General features: G+C 41.2%; 1 protein-coding gene across 3 annotated transcripts in view; it reads left to right on the top strand.

Annotated features, from left to right (window-relative positions):
• FARP1 (FERM, ARH/RhoGEF and pleckstrin domain protein 1) overlaps positions 1-13,880 on the top strand; it is a 381,868-nt gene that overhangs the window by 117,562 nt on the left and 250,426 nt on the right. The window lies entirely within an intron of this gene.

The following is a 13,880-nucleotide window of genomic DNA, read 5'->3' as shown; positions in this document are numbered from 1 at the left end:
AGGGTTTCCTAGGATCAGTTGGTGGATTCAAACTGCCGACCTTTTGCTTAGCAGCCGTACCTCTTTGACACTATGCCACCAGCGTTTCCCCCTTAACTACAGGGCTATTGTATTTGATTTAATAGACTACAGAGCACCTACATGGGAGGGAAACACTTTTTCGAGGATGTGGTGGCATAGTGGTTAAGTGCTATGGCTGCTAGCCAAAAGGTTGGCAGTTCAAATCCACCAGGTCCTCCTTGGAAACTCTATGGGGCAGTTCTACTCTGTCCTAAAGGATCTCTATGAGTCAGAATTGACTTGACAGCAATGGGCTTGGTTTTTTTTTTTTTTTTGTGTGGTACTCTACAGTTGGACTAAAACGAAAGCTTCTGTTCTTCGTTGGCCATACATCTTGTTTATTTTTTTCTTTTATGTGAGAGATGAAGCAATACGTCTTACATTGGCATTCTCTGTTGAGAGTCATTTTGTGTTAAACATGGCCTGGCTTTGAATAGACCACCCTGAAAGTTATGTCTTAGATCTATTAAAGGAACATATTTCCTTAATACACAACTATGCCAGTGTTCTCCTCTTCCCCAGGCAACAGAGAAAGTTTGTGTCTACTACTTGCATAGAAACTTATTTTCTTGCTTTGGTCTGGAACAGTACTGAACATTGGCTAGCTAAATAGAAAACTTATTTAAGAGCGGATCAGTTTTCATATTAAAAATCTTTTTTTAAAAAACCTGGCCTTGTCTTACCGAACGTATGTTCTGTGTGTGTGTATCTGTATATCTATCTGTAATTTTATGCACACATACCCGTTGACTCTGAGTTGATTCTGACTCATAGCGACCCTATAGGACAGAATAGAACTACCCCATAGGGGTTCCAAGGAGCAGTTGGTAGATTTGAACTGCTAATCTTTTGGTTGGTGGCTGAGCTCTTAACCACTGTGCTACCAGGGCTCCATTTATACACACAAACGTAAATATATATTGCCTCAATATCAGGTCAGTATCTACAGTATAGGTAATCTCAAGAACTGTTTTCCAGCTTTATTTAGAAAGTAGACTTCGTTCCTATTCAAAAATAATGGAATTCATAAGGAAATGTCTAACCCAGTGCCGTCGATTCACAGCGACCCTATAGGACAGAGTAGAACTGCCCCATAGAGTTTCCAAGGAGCACCTGGCAGATTTGAACTGCCGACCCTTCGGTTAGCAGCCATAGTGGTTCACTACACCACCAGGGTTTCCTAAGGAAATGTCTGTGAGCCTGTATACTACCATCTCCTTCGTTTCTTTTAAAGATACAGAAAAGCTGGTAAGATAATACTTCAGAAATGTTTTATAATGAATGAAAGCTTTTGAAAGACTGACTTTTCATCTTTGATTTTATATATATATTTTGAAAGGGATTAAGATTTTAATATGTGTCTATGTTGTCTGTGAATTTGATTAATAAGTCAAGATTTCTACATTTGTGTTTAAAGTGGAAAGAACTTAGTTGTAGGCATTTAGCTTTTGGGAAAGTAAAGAAAAAAAAGCAAAACTTTTATTGCTCATTTTTTACTTTCATGTTTCTGTTACAAGACCTAATGTTTATTCTCCCGTGGGGAGAACAACTCATCAGACCTTTCTGTATCAAGGTTTCACTGTTTTCTGCGGGAACTGTGATCCACTCCTCACAACGCGTGCGAAGGCTGAGCAATATTATTCAGTGTTATTTAGTCTGATATCGTAAAATCAGATAAAGTGCCCCGAAAAGGTTAATAATAACTGTTGACTTCCAGTCTAGGGTCTGGGCTTCGGTTTTGGAATGTTTGTGTATTAGTTGTAATGTTTTCTTCGGTCGCTTCAGATAAGCTAAAAATCAGTGCATTATGGAGTATGTGTTATTCTCAATGCATCCATTCAGTTCTGTGGAATGAGAAATCAGCTATGAAGAGATACTTGTTTTTTTGGCTGTGTTCGGTGAAGTAAGAAGAAAAGAGAACTGCATGGCACTTGGATCATTAATTCCCTTTTTCCCCAGCTTGGTAAAGGATCTGAGTATTGACCTTTAGTTATTTTTGTAAGGAACACTGGGTCTAAAATTGATTTCACTGTTAGTTTTTTAGAGAGAGGTATTACGTTTTTAACCCTCCATGCCCACGTACATGTTGGATTTCAGTATAATTTTGAATCAAATTCTTTTAAGTACATGAAACTTATATTACAATAAAATTCCTAAAGAAATAAATTGTTTCCACCCCTAAGCACCATATTTCTAGAATTACCTTCGTCTAAGCAACAGTCTCTTAAAAAGAGTATGAATTCTCAAGCTTCTCTGGGGAAAATTCAACTTGATTTAAAATTTCGGAGAGGTCTTTTATTCAGTTAAAATACAGTCATGTAAGTACCAGAGAATTTTGTTTAAATTTTAAAGTGGAATAGAATGGGGTATAATTTATGATGGAAATACCAGCCAACCCCAAAGTTCCAGTTGATTATTTCTGGGCTGTTTGGTTTTCCCAGCAAAGGGCCTTTCAGGAGGGGTAGCATTTACATAGCGTTTATTCTCTTCATGGTGTTTGTTGCGTCTTCATCCTCTGATCCACTTAGATATGTTTTAAAAACCGAGGTGCCCTTTGAAACCCAAGCACTTAACTGCTCTTTCTACAAAATTGAAGAGTTTGGAGAGGACGAAATTTTCTTTAACCGAAAGACGGGCACTATTTCTTAAATAGCAAGAGCTTAGCAGTAGAGTTCGCGGGACAGCGTCTTACTTTCCTTTGAGACCAGTGTAAAGTCCTCTTTCCTTATTTCGTCTGAAGAAAATTATTGGCAATGGCTGCGGTTATGTTAAAAACTGACATTAAATGGCTACTGGTGATGGTTGAACAACATGATGAACATAATTAATGGTACTGAACTGTATACATCCAAAGATTATAGAAATGACAGATGGTTTGTTACTTATATATTTACCACACACACATACACACACAAAGAATTAGAAAAAGAAATGATGTAACACACTCAGGGCTACATACAGTTTATCATTCTGTGGGGCGGGAGTAGCTGGATTCAGATTTCTGAAGCTGCTGGTAGAAGGTCAGCCCACTCATCAGTAGGTCTCTGGGGGTCTTGGCTCTATCTTCAGGTTCCTTATCTCTTAAAGGGAAGCAAGAAGACTTTTCTGCAGTAGGTTGTTTGATAGCAGGGAAGGTTCTACTTCTATTCCAGCCGTACGTTAGACAGGAGAAGGGATTTGGCTTATCGCTGGTGCTGGAGCTAAAAACTGTCTCCCTTTCCCAAGTAGTCTCTTAATTAGATTCATTAGTTTTATAACGGTAATTGGAATTGCTGAAGTTAAATCCCTGAAAAGTTCTACATTTTAGAAGGAACACCTCATTTACTGTTCTACTGTGTCCTGAGAAATCCGTAGTAAATTTTGTCTGACGTTTATTAACTCAAATAATACCTTATTAACTGTGTAAAGCCTTTTACAAAGCCTGATAAAACTAAGAATCTTCTCTTTTATTCATGTTTGTCTTATTGGTTTCTGGGTAAACATTTTATAGGCTGCTTATATTAGAACAATTAATTTTGATGAGAAAATGAAATCTTAGCTGCCATGTTTAATTCAATATTTATGTGACAAAGTCTTATTTGCTGCTGTTGTTAGGTGTTGTTGAGTTGATTCCAACTCATAGTGGCCCTATGGACAACAGAATGAAACATTGCCTCGTCCTGCGCCATCATCACAATCGTTGCGTTTGAGCCCATTGTTGCAGCCACTGTGTCAGTCCATCTCAGTGAGGATCTTCCTCTTTTTCACTGACCCTCTACTCTACCAAACATGATATCCTTCTCTAGGGACTGGTCCCTTTTGATAACATGTCCAGAGTATGTGAGAGAAGGTCTCGCCATCCTCCCTTCTAAGCAGCATTCTGGTTGTACTTCTTCCTAGGCAGATTTGTTTCTTTTGGTAGTTCATGGTATATTCAATAATCTTCGCCTGCACCGTAATTCAAAGATGTTGGTTCTTCTCGGGTCTTCCTTATTCATTGTCCAGCTTTCACGTGCATATGAGACAATTGAAAATACCATGGCTTGGGTCAGACTCATCTTAGTCCTTAAAGTGGTATCTTTGTTTTTTTTAATACTTTAAAGAGACCTTTTGCAGCATATTTGTCCAATGCAATACATTATTTGATTTCTTGACTGCTGCTTCTGTGGGCATTGATTGTTGATCAAAGTAAAATGAAATCCTCCATAACTTCAATCTTTCCTCCGTTTATTATGATTTTGTTTATTGGTCCAGCTGTGAGGATTTCTGTTTTCTTTATGTTGAGCTATAATCTGTACTGAAGGCTGTGGTCTTTGATCTTCATCAGTAAGTGCTACAAGCTCTCCTCACTTTCAGCAAGCAAGGTTGTGTCACCTGCATAACACAGGTTGTTAATGAGTCTTCCTTCAATTCTGATGTCCTATTCTTCATACAGTCCAGCTTCTTGAATTACTTACTCAGCATGCAGATTGAATAAGCGTGGTGAAAGGGTACAACTCTGATGTGCACCTTTCCTGATTTTAAACCATGTGGTATCCTGCTATTCTGTTTGAAAAGCTGCCTCTTGGTCTGTAATATGAAAAGAAGACTTTCATTTAAAACTGGTAATTAGAGTAACACACCAGCATTTTCTATTTCTAGAAATTGAAAGCTTTTTTTTAAGCCTCCTCCAGCTTTCCTTCTCAGTAACTAAATAATTAAGCCTGAACTAGTTGGAATAGCAGATGCTTATTTCATTATTTTTCATACTTGAGAAATCTTTTGGAACAGTTCTTTAAAAGAAAACCTTGTTTTGTAATTACAAAACTATTACATCATTACATGTTATTGTTGTTAGGTGCCGTCGAGTCATTTCTGACCCTATAGGACAGAGTAGAACTGCCCCACAGGGTTTCCAAGGAGTGGCTGGTGGATTTGAACTGCCGACTTTTTGATTGGCAGCCGAGCTCTTAACCATTAGGCCACTAGGGCTCCATGATTACGTGGCAGGGACACTATCAGAAAACAAAGAAAACACAGATAAATCCCGTTCCTCTTATACACTTCTGAGGTGAATTCTTAATCGTCATGGATAGATCAGGAAAATAAGCTTAATCTTCTTATTCTTATAACTTAAAAAAGTTAGATTCTACAGTTTTTTTTCTAAAATAATCCATTACCATCAATTCCGACTCATAGCGACCCCATGTGACAGAGTAGAACTGCCACATAGGGTTTCCAAGGCTGTAACCTTTATTGAAGCAGACTATCACATCTTTTCTTCTGCAGAGCAGCTGCTAGCTTCGAACCACTAACCTTCTGGTTAGCAGCCAAGCGCTTAACCACTGCACCACCAGGGCTCCTTTGTCTAGTATAAAAAAAACCAAACCCCTTGACGTTGAGCCCATTCTGACTCATAGTGACCCTGTAGGACAGAATAGAGCTGCCCGATAGGGTTTCCAAGGAGTGGCTGGTGGATTTGAACTGCTGACCTCCTAGTCAGCAGACAAGCTCTTAACCACTGTGCCGCTAGGGTCTCTGAGTCGAAATCAACTCGTCAGCAACAGGTTTGTCCAGGATAGGAGGCTGTAATTTTCTTTTGTTAAATAATTCTCAGAAGCAAAATGTTGTGTGTGTGTGTGTGTGTGTGTGTGTGTGTGTGTGTGTATACAGTATATTTCCTGTCTTGTTCCCTGGAGATAAGTTAAAAAGTTCAAATCCTTAGTGACAGGTACTGAAACAATGCCATAAAGGAGGCATTCAGAGAACTTTAATTTTTACCAGGTACTTAAAATGCAAACAGACAGAATGACATCACCTCAGAGCACAGGACTTTAGTGAATAGAGGCTTTATCAGTGTTTTTCTAGACCAGGCCACTGAAACGAACATCAATTTTTAATGGAGTTAAAAAAAAGAAATCCAGCTGTTCATTGAGCCCTAAGTCTGGCCTGTGCAGTTTGTACGTAGAACACAGAGCCAGGGGCTCCTATGTCCTGCGGACCTGCCTTCTCAGGAGAGCAGCCTTTCTTTTGCATACCCAGAACCTGTGAGTGCCATTTTGCCAAAAACACCACGCACCTAACTGACACAGGTGGGGTCACTTTTGTCCCCACATGTGATTTCTCTAACTGCTCCTTAAAGTCACACTTGGCCTTTAATAATCACTAACAGGACATCCCAGTCATGTGGTGTGACTGGCATGGTTATCAATGCCTACAGCCCTGCAGGGTGGGACTTACTGGAAGGTGGATGACAGTATGAAATCCAAAGAGCAACTTGAACTACTGTAGGCGGGCTGCAGGATCAAGAAGGACACCATAGAAGGTAAGCTCAGGGTTCTGCTGGACGTCAAAAGCAGCAGGTCACCACCCCCCCCGCCCCCAAAGGAAGTTGGGAAGCTGGTGCAAAGCTCAGATAGTTACTCTCTCCCCTGCCCTTACAGAGGATTGCTAAAGGTCATTTCTGTCAATTTGGAGTACAGACATGCAGATTGAAAGGGGAGAAAGTCAAGGCAAAGGGAAGATAAACTGGAACCAGAAATGAGACCTGTTCACAAAATAAATGCGTTCCAATCCTAAAGGTGCACCATTAACTGGGCTGCGAACTTTCCAGCAATCGCTGTGAAGAAGGATGTGCACTGGGTACTTAGCAGCAGTTTGTATAAGAACAACCAATTGTCAGGATTCTCAGAAGAGCTGCAGATTCCTGACACCAAGATCAGAAATGAACCTCTTCGTGGGTCCTCATGAAGGGAGCATGATGTGATCTAATGTACTAAACAGCATCCTCAACAACGTTCTTCAGTATCGGGAAGGCAGGCTCCATGGACCTATAGCTCAGCAATGTCCATCAGTATTGAAGAGGCAGGCTCCGTGGGCCTATAGCTCAGCAACGTCCATCAGTATCAGAGAGGCAGGTTCTATGGACCTCTAGCTCGACAGCGTCCTTCAGTATTGGGAAGGCAGGCTCCATGGACTTAATAGCTCAACAACATCCATCAGCATCGGAGAGGTAGGTCCCATGGACCTCTAGCTCAGCAACGTCCTTCAGTATCAGGGAGGCAGGTTCCATGGACCTCTAGCTTAACAGTGTCCTTCAGTATCGGGAAGGCAGGCTCCATGGACTTAATAGCTCAACAACGTCCTTCAGTATCAGAGAGGCAGATTCCATGGGCTTATAGCCCAAAATAAGCAGCTGCACATACCCAGTAAACAGCAGTTTTAATGGGGAAAATGTACTGGTTACTTCTCCGTCTACTATCTAGCTTGGTATCTTAGTTATCTAGTGCTGCTATGACAGACATATCACAAGTGGATGGTTTTAACATCAGAAATTTACTCTCACAGTCTAGGAGGCTAGAAGTCCAAATTCAGGGCACCAGCTCCAGGGGAAGGCTTTCTCTCTCTGTCGGCTCTGGGGGAAGGTCCTTGTCATCAATTTTCCCCTGGTCTAGGAGCTTCTTAGCACAGGGACCCTGGGTCCAAAAGATGCTCTCTGCTTCCGTGCTTCTTTTTTGGTGGTAATGGGGTCCCTCTCCTCTCTGCTGGATTCTCCCTTTTATTTCTCAAGAGAGATTGACTCAAGTTACAGTATAATCCTGTAGATTGATTCCTGCCTCATTAATATAACTGCCTCTGACCCTGCCTCATTAACATCACAGAGGTAGAATTTATAACACACAGGACAATCACATCAGATCACAAAATGGCAGACAACTACACAATACCGGGAATCATGGCCTAGCCAAGTTGATGATTTTTTTTGGGGGGGGGGATACAATTCAATCCATGACACTTGGGTTAAGTATAGATTTTAATAGTTTATAGAAGAAGAATGGACCAGTTTTTCCAGTTTAAAACATTTTCAGGTTAAACATTCTGTGAGTTCTGAGACCTTCTATATTTGCATGAAATGTGACTAAATAGTGGACTCTGGGAAGACAGAAATGGAAAAGTGAGTGAGAAAACACTTGCCCAGAAGACTGTGAGATGTCTTACTCTGGGACGTATAATTTTCTTACAGCTGTACCTCACTCAGGATAATTTTATTATGGCTGTAGCAGTAATAAACTGTCATTCTCTATGATAGAATAGTGGCAGGAAAAGAAATGGCTCTGCAATTTTCTTTAACCACCCCAACCTTCAGAAATACTTAATGTCAATGTTAAAATTGTGATATGCTGAGTCATTAACACCAGTGAAACCATTTTAATTAAAACCAGGTGCCCTGGAGTTGATTTCTTTTTTTAAATTTTTATTCTGCTTTAAGTGAACGTTTACAAATCAAGGCAGCCTCTCAAACAAAAACTTATATACACCTTGCTAAAAACTCCCAATTGCTCTCCCCCTACTGAGACATCCCGCTTCCTCCCTCCGCTCTCTTTTCGTGTCCTTTTCACCAGCTTCTAAACCCCTCTACCCTCTCATTTCCCCTCCAGGCAGGAGATGCCAACACAGTCTCAAGTGTCCACCTGATGCAAGTAGCTCACTCCTCACCAGCATCCCTCTCCAACCCTTTGTCCAGTCCAGTCTATGTCTAAAGAGTTGGCTTCGGGAATGGTTCCTGTCCTGGGCCAGCAGAAGGTCTGGGGGCTGTGACCACCCAGGTCCTTCTAGTCTCAGTCAAACTATTAAGTCTGGTCTTTTTATGAGAATTTGGGATCTGCATCCCACTGCTCTCCTGCTCCCTCAGGGGTTCTCTGTTGTGTTCCCCATCAGGGCAGTCATCACTTGTAGCTGGGCACCATCTAGTTCTTCTGGTGTCAGGCTGATGTAAGTCTCTGGTTTATATGGTCCTTTCTGTCTCTTGGGGTCGTAATTACCTTGTGTCCTTGGTGTTCGTCATTCTCCTTTGATCCAGGTGGGTTGAGACCAATTGATGCATCTTAGATGGCCGCTTGCTAGTTTTACGACCCTGCCATGCCTGCCATGGAGTTAATTTTTGACTCATGATGATCCAGTGTATGTCAGGGTAGAACTGCACTCCATCGGGTTTTCAGTGTCTGGTTTTTTAGCAGTAGATTGCTAGGCCTTTATTCCAAGGTGCCTCTGGGTGGAGTCGAATCCCCTGCCTTTTGGTTAGCTGCTCTAACTGGTAGTGCCACCCAGGGAAATATACAAGTTAAAAATAACTGCTTTTTGTATCACAGTTAATTTTCATATAATATTTAATAATTAGACATGGGAATTTTCAAGTGTCTTTTAAGGAAACGAGCAGAGAGCACGTGATGCCTTCATTGAATGATTTTACAGTTACGGCTTTGCCTTGGGCAACAATGTAAGCATTCTAGTTAATTGTTAATGTATTTAGTGTCTTTTGGGGAACATATTTTCAGTGGCATAGTACTTCTTTTGCTTGATATGCTAAGCACCTTACACTTTTGTAATATAAACCCTTTTTGCAAGGGTTAGTCTTTGACCCCTTTCTGGAGGGGCAAGGTCTGTACTTCCTATCCAGGGATACGGCATTAAAAATAACTTTCGGTCCAGTCACTGTTTTATTTTTTTCTTAGAGCAACAGAGAAACATTTTAGTAGAAGAAATCTTGTCCTTCCCCCATGTTCTCCACAAAAGTTGTGGTCCTTTGATGTAAATTGTTTGGCTACTGAAATGTGATTGGTGCCACAGCGGGCTGCTTTCAGTGGGAGGCAAGAGGGTAACCAGATGAATGTTTAGGAAAGAGAGATCACACAAACCCTGTGTTTATACCTGCCTCTGAGCATTACAGGAGAAGAAAGATAGAAGGAAACCTGAGCCAACAGCATTTCTTACCAATGGTTTCCAGGGGTGATGTTTAAAAAGTGAAATTCCAGCGGGAAGTGAACTCTCTGGTTACCCACTCATATCCTGTCGAGTACATATGTGAGGTTTGATAGCCTCTTCCCCAAATTTCTTTTGGAAGTCTTCAAATTTAAGCAGGATTTAGGTTGTTGACCATTTCTGAAACCAAATTTTTGAAGTTTATAAGTTTTCTAGGACTTGAGTCCCCGGATGCGGATATGTGTTTGAGAGAAGAGAAAGTGATGTGTGATTTTGTATGTATTGAGTAAGAAAACAAACAAAAAACCCAGTGCCGTCGAGTCGATTCCGACTCATAGCAACGCTATAGGATAGAGTAGAACTGCCCCATAGAGTTTCCAAGGAGTGCCTGGCGGATTTGAACTGCCGACCCTCTGGTTAGCAGCTGTAGCACTTAACCACTACGCCACCAGGGTTTCCTATTGAGTAATAAATTAGTTTAAATTTATTTATTGATGAAATTTACCAGTGATTTCCAAACACCTAACATTTGGGCTGCCCAGTGACTTAACTGGAAAAAATTTTGAAAAGAAACATGGGATTAAAAAACCAAAAAAAAAAAAAAAAACAAAAAAAACCCTGAGTTTGTAAATTCTTTAAAATGTCATCTCGAGTCATGTCAAAGCTATTATGTTAAAACCTGAAACCACACGTTTCGAATACTTCAGAGTCTGCAGAAATGGACAACAGTGCCAATCTTTTGGGTTTGCATATGATTCATTTTTTTCTACATAATCTATCAAAACCTTTAATTGTTAGATATATATAAACAACACACACAAGATGCTACGTATAGTTTGAAGAATAATAAAATGGACACCCAAATTGAAATAATATAACACTTTTGCTGTGAGCCGTCCCCAATTGCTTTGTCCTGCAGAAGTAACCACAGTTGAAATCCCTTAGATTTGCTAACCATTCCCTTGCATCTCTTTATACTGTCATGTAACCCTTTGCCATCCGGTGGATTCTGAGTCATAGCAACCCTACAGGACAGAGTAGAACTGCCCCGTGGGGTTTTCTAGGCTTTAATCTTTACAGAAGCAGACTGCCACATCTTTCTCCTGCAGAGTGGTTGGTGGGTTCAAACTGCCTACCTTTCAGTTAGCAGCCAAGTTCTTAACCACGGCACCACCAGGGCTCATTTTTTATGGTATGATATACATGTGTGTAGGAAACCCTGGTGGTGTAGTGGTTAAGTGCTATGGCTGCGAACCAAAGGATCGGCAGTTCAAATCCACCAGGCGCTCCTTGGAAACTCTATGGGGTGGTTCTACTCTGTCCTGTAGGGTCACTATGAGTCGGAATCGACTCAACGGCACTGGGTTTTTTTTTTTTTGGTATACATGTGTGTAATCCTAAACAATAGCATGATTTGGTTTTTAAATTATCTGTTCAATGCCTGTCTTCCCCCCTTAGCTGTGAGGAAGAGGATTGTGAATTGTGTGAATCCTGATCTTTGGTCTAATCCTAGCCTCCAGTTAGCAGGGCTCCTGGCAGTTAGCAGGCAATTAACAGATGTTTATTGACCAAATAAATTTTTTAAATGTTTGATCTTGTAAAAATGACTTTCTAATTTATCAATAAGTTGTATAAATGTGTGTGTATTGCAATAATAAAAGAAAGGTAGGTAGTATAAAAATTTATTCTTGGAGCATGAACTTAAAGGTATGGTAGTTAGAACTGGAAAGGCTTCAGAAATCGATAGGCAAGGTCATATGGCTAAATGGTAGTAGAGGTGGGCCCAGAATTTACATCTCCTAGTCTATGGAGCCCTCCTTGCGCAGTGGTTAAGAGCTATAGCTGCTAAGCAAAACATTGGCAGTCTGAATCCACCAAGCACTTGTTGGAAACCCTCTGGTGCAGTTCTATCCTGTCCTATACAGTCAATGGTAACGGGTTTAGTTTTTTCTGTCAACTACGCCACATCCTACTCTCAAAACGATCCCACACGTGTCAGAGTACAGCTGTGCTCCATAGCGTTTTCAATGATTGATTTTTCAGAAGTAGGTTGCCAGGCCTTTCTTCTGAGGTATCTCTGGATGGACTCCAACCTCCAACCTTTTGATTAGCAGTCAAGCACAGTAACGATTTGTGCCACCGAGCAGTTCAAGAGATCCCGATGGCTTTATTCAGGTTAATAGAAAGTCCCCACTGGACAGGGTGGAAGACAAATCACTACAGAAAGACCTCAGACATCACAAGTTAGCATTATATAATGTAATAAAGTCCATGGTAGCCCAGAAAAGATGCCATATTGTGATGATAATATAGTTTATTATATATTTTCACAGTAATGTTGAGTATGTATAATATTAGGATAACAGGAAACTAGAGTTTAGAGTACCTTTATTTCAAGTGAATTTTTCAAAAATACTTGCTAGAACATAACTTGAATTTGTCTAAACTTCTTAATTTTTTAATGTGGAAATCACAGGACTGAAAGAAAATTCGTAAGTGTGTTATCACTCAATAACTTGAGACTTCAGATGTGGACCTTACGTTAACATCCACATGTTCTATGTAGGGTTGGTACAAGGCTCATCACCTGCATTTTGGAGCCCTGGTGGTGCCATGGTTAAGAGCTCGGCTGCTAACCAAAAGGTCGGCAGTTTGAGTCCACCTGCATTTTAATAAATTTATTAAATGTTGAATTTATTTTCCAAAAGATGAAATGACCCGGAGGGTAAGGACTGGGTTCTGGTGTTGAAGATTCTTCTGACCCACTCTGCCCCCGCCCCCTCACAACCCAGGGATATTGACTTTTAATGTGTACTTTGACCTGTACTCAAAACGAAGTCCCTGAGTGGTGCAAATGGTTCATAGGCGTGGGTGCAAACTGCAAGGTTGGAGGTTTGAGTTCACCCAGAGGCACCTCAGAAGAAGGTCAGGAGATCTACTGCCAAAAATTCAGCTGTTGAAAACCTCATGGAGCACAGTCTACTCGATGGTAACTGGAAGAAGAGCACCCAAAAGACAACGGCCCAGCAAATGGGCAAGAAAGCCATCAGGGCAGGAAGGCCTGGCCATCTGGGCGCTACGGAACGCTGACGACTTATTCACAGGGCTGCTTTAGAATGCTTCCTCCAAAAATGCCAGCCATCTCAGTACTTTGTACTTGAAACATTTCTGAAGACTTTTATCTTTAAAATTAGTTTCCTGTTGTACAATCAATGTTAAAGTATTAGTATATGAGGAAAGTTATCTAGTGGCTCCCTCAGATCTCTGACTTGGACTCCGGGAGCCCTGGTGGTCATGTATATTTCACAGGAAAACCTCACTGCCTCACGTTCTCAGGGTGGTATTTTTAGGAGAGCACTTCCAAATGGTTTGACAGCAAAAATTTTAAACTTGATTTTGGCAGGCATGGGTCCCCTGAGATTTTAAAGTAGCTTTTATCAAAACAAGACCAGCTACTTGGTTGTGAGTAAGTAGAATTCCGAAGGCTGGGGAAGCTCCTGGTGGCGCTGATACTGTAAGTGTGGAGCATGATGAAGTAATAGCTGCCTGTTGATTTAGGCTGCGACAGAAGCGGTTTGCAGGCCAAGTCTGTTCAGCAGGGAAAAATGTTAAGTTTCTAATCTTTGAAAAAGGGTGTTTAGGGAGATAAAAATAATTTGGAGCGTTAAGGAATGCTGTGAAGTGTTTATTGGCAGTCGCTGGCCCTGAGTTTGGCATCTTAGGCCTCCATAACCTGGTGGCAATGACGGTGATGGTGATGCTGGTGGTGGTGGTGGCAGGGATAGAGAAGGCGTTGTTGGTGGTGGTGGTGGCGATGGTGATGGAAACAGCAGTAGCCACGGTGTGTCGATTGCGTGCTGCTGCAGAATTCTTTCCGTATGCTCTCTCAGGAAATGCTTTAGTAACCCTCGGAGCCAGATATTCCTACCCGGTTGATCGATGAAGTAGCTAAGACTCATGTAATGACATTATTGGTAGACAAATACTGGATTTGATTCCTGCTTTTGCGGTTTTTAAATTTGTGACCTTGGTTTTACCCTTCCTAAACCGAGTACAATAGTAGCTACCTCAGGAGGTGGTGGGGAGGGCTAAAGGAGAGAGTG

Source organism: Loxodonta africana, chromosome 17, assembly GCF_030014295.1.
Source record: "Loxodonta africana isolate mLoxAfr1 chromosome 17, mLoxAfr1.hap2, whole genome shotgun sequence".
NCBI lineage: Eukaryota > Metazoa > Chordata > Mammalia > Proboscidea > Elephantidae > Loxodonta > Loxodonta africana.
Note: the sequence above shows the minus strand (reverse complement) of the source record. Positions and strands in the feature narration are given on the sequence as shown.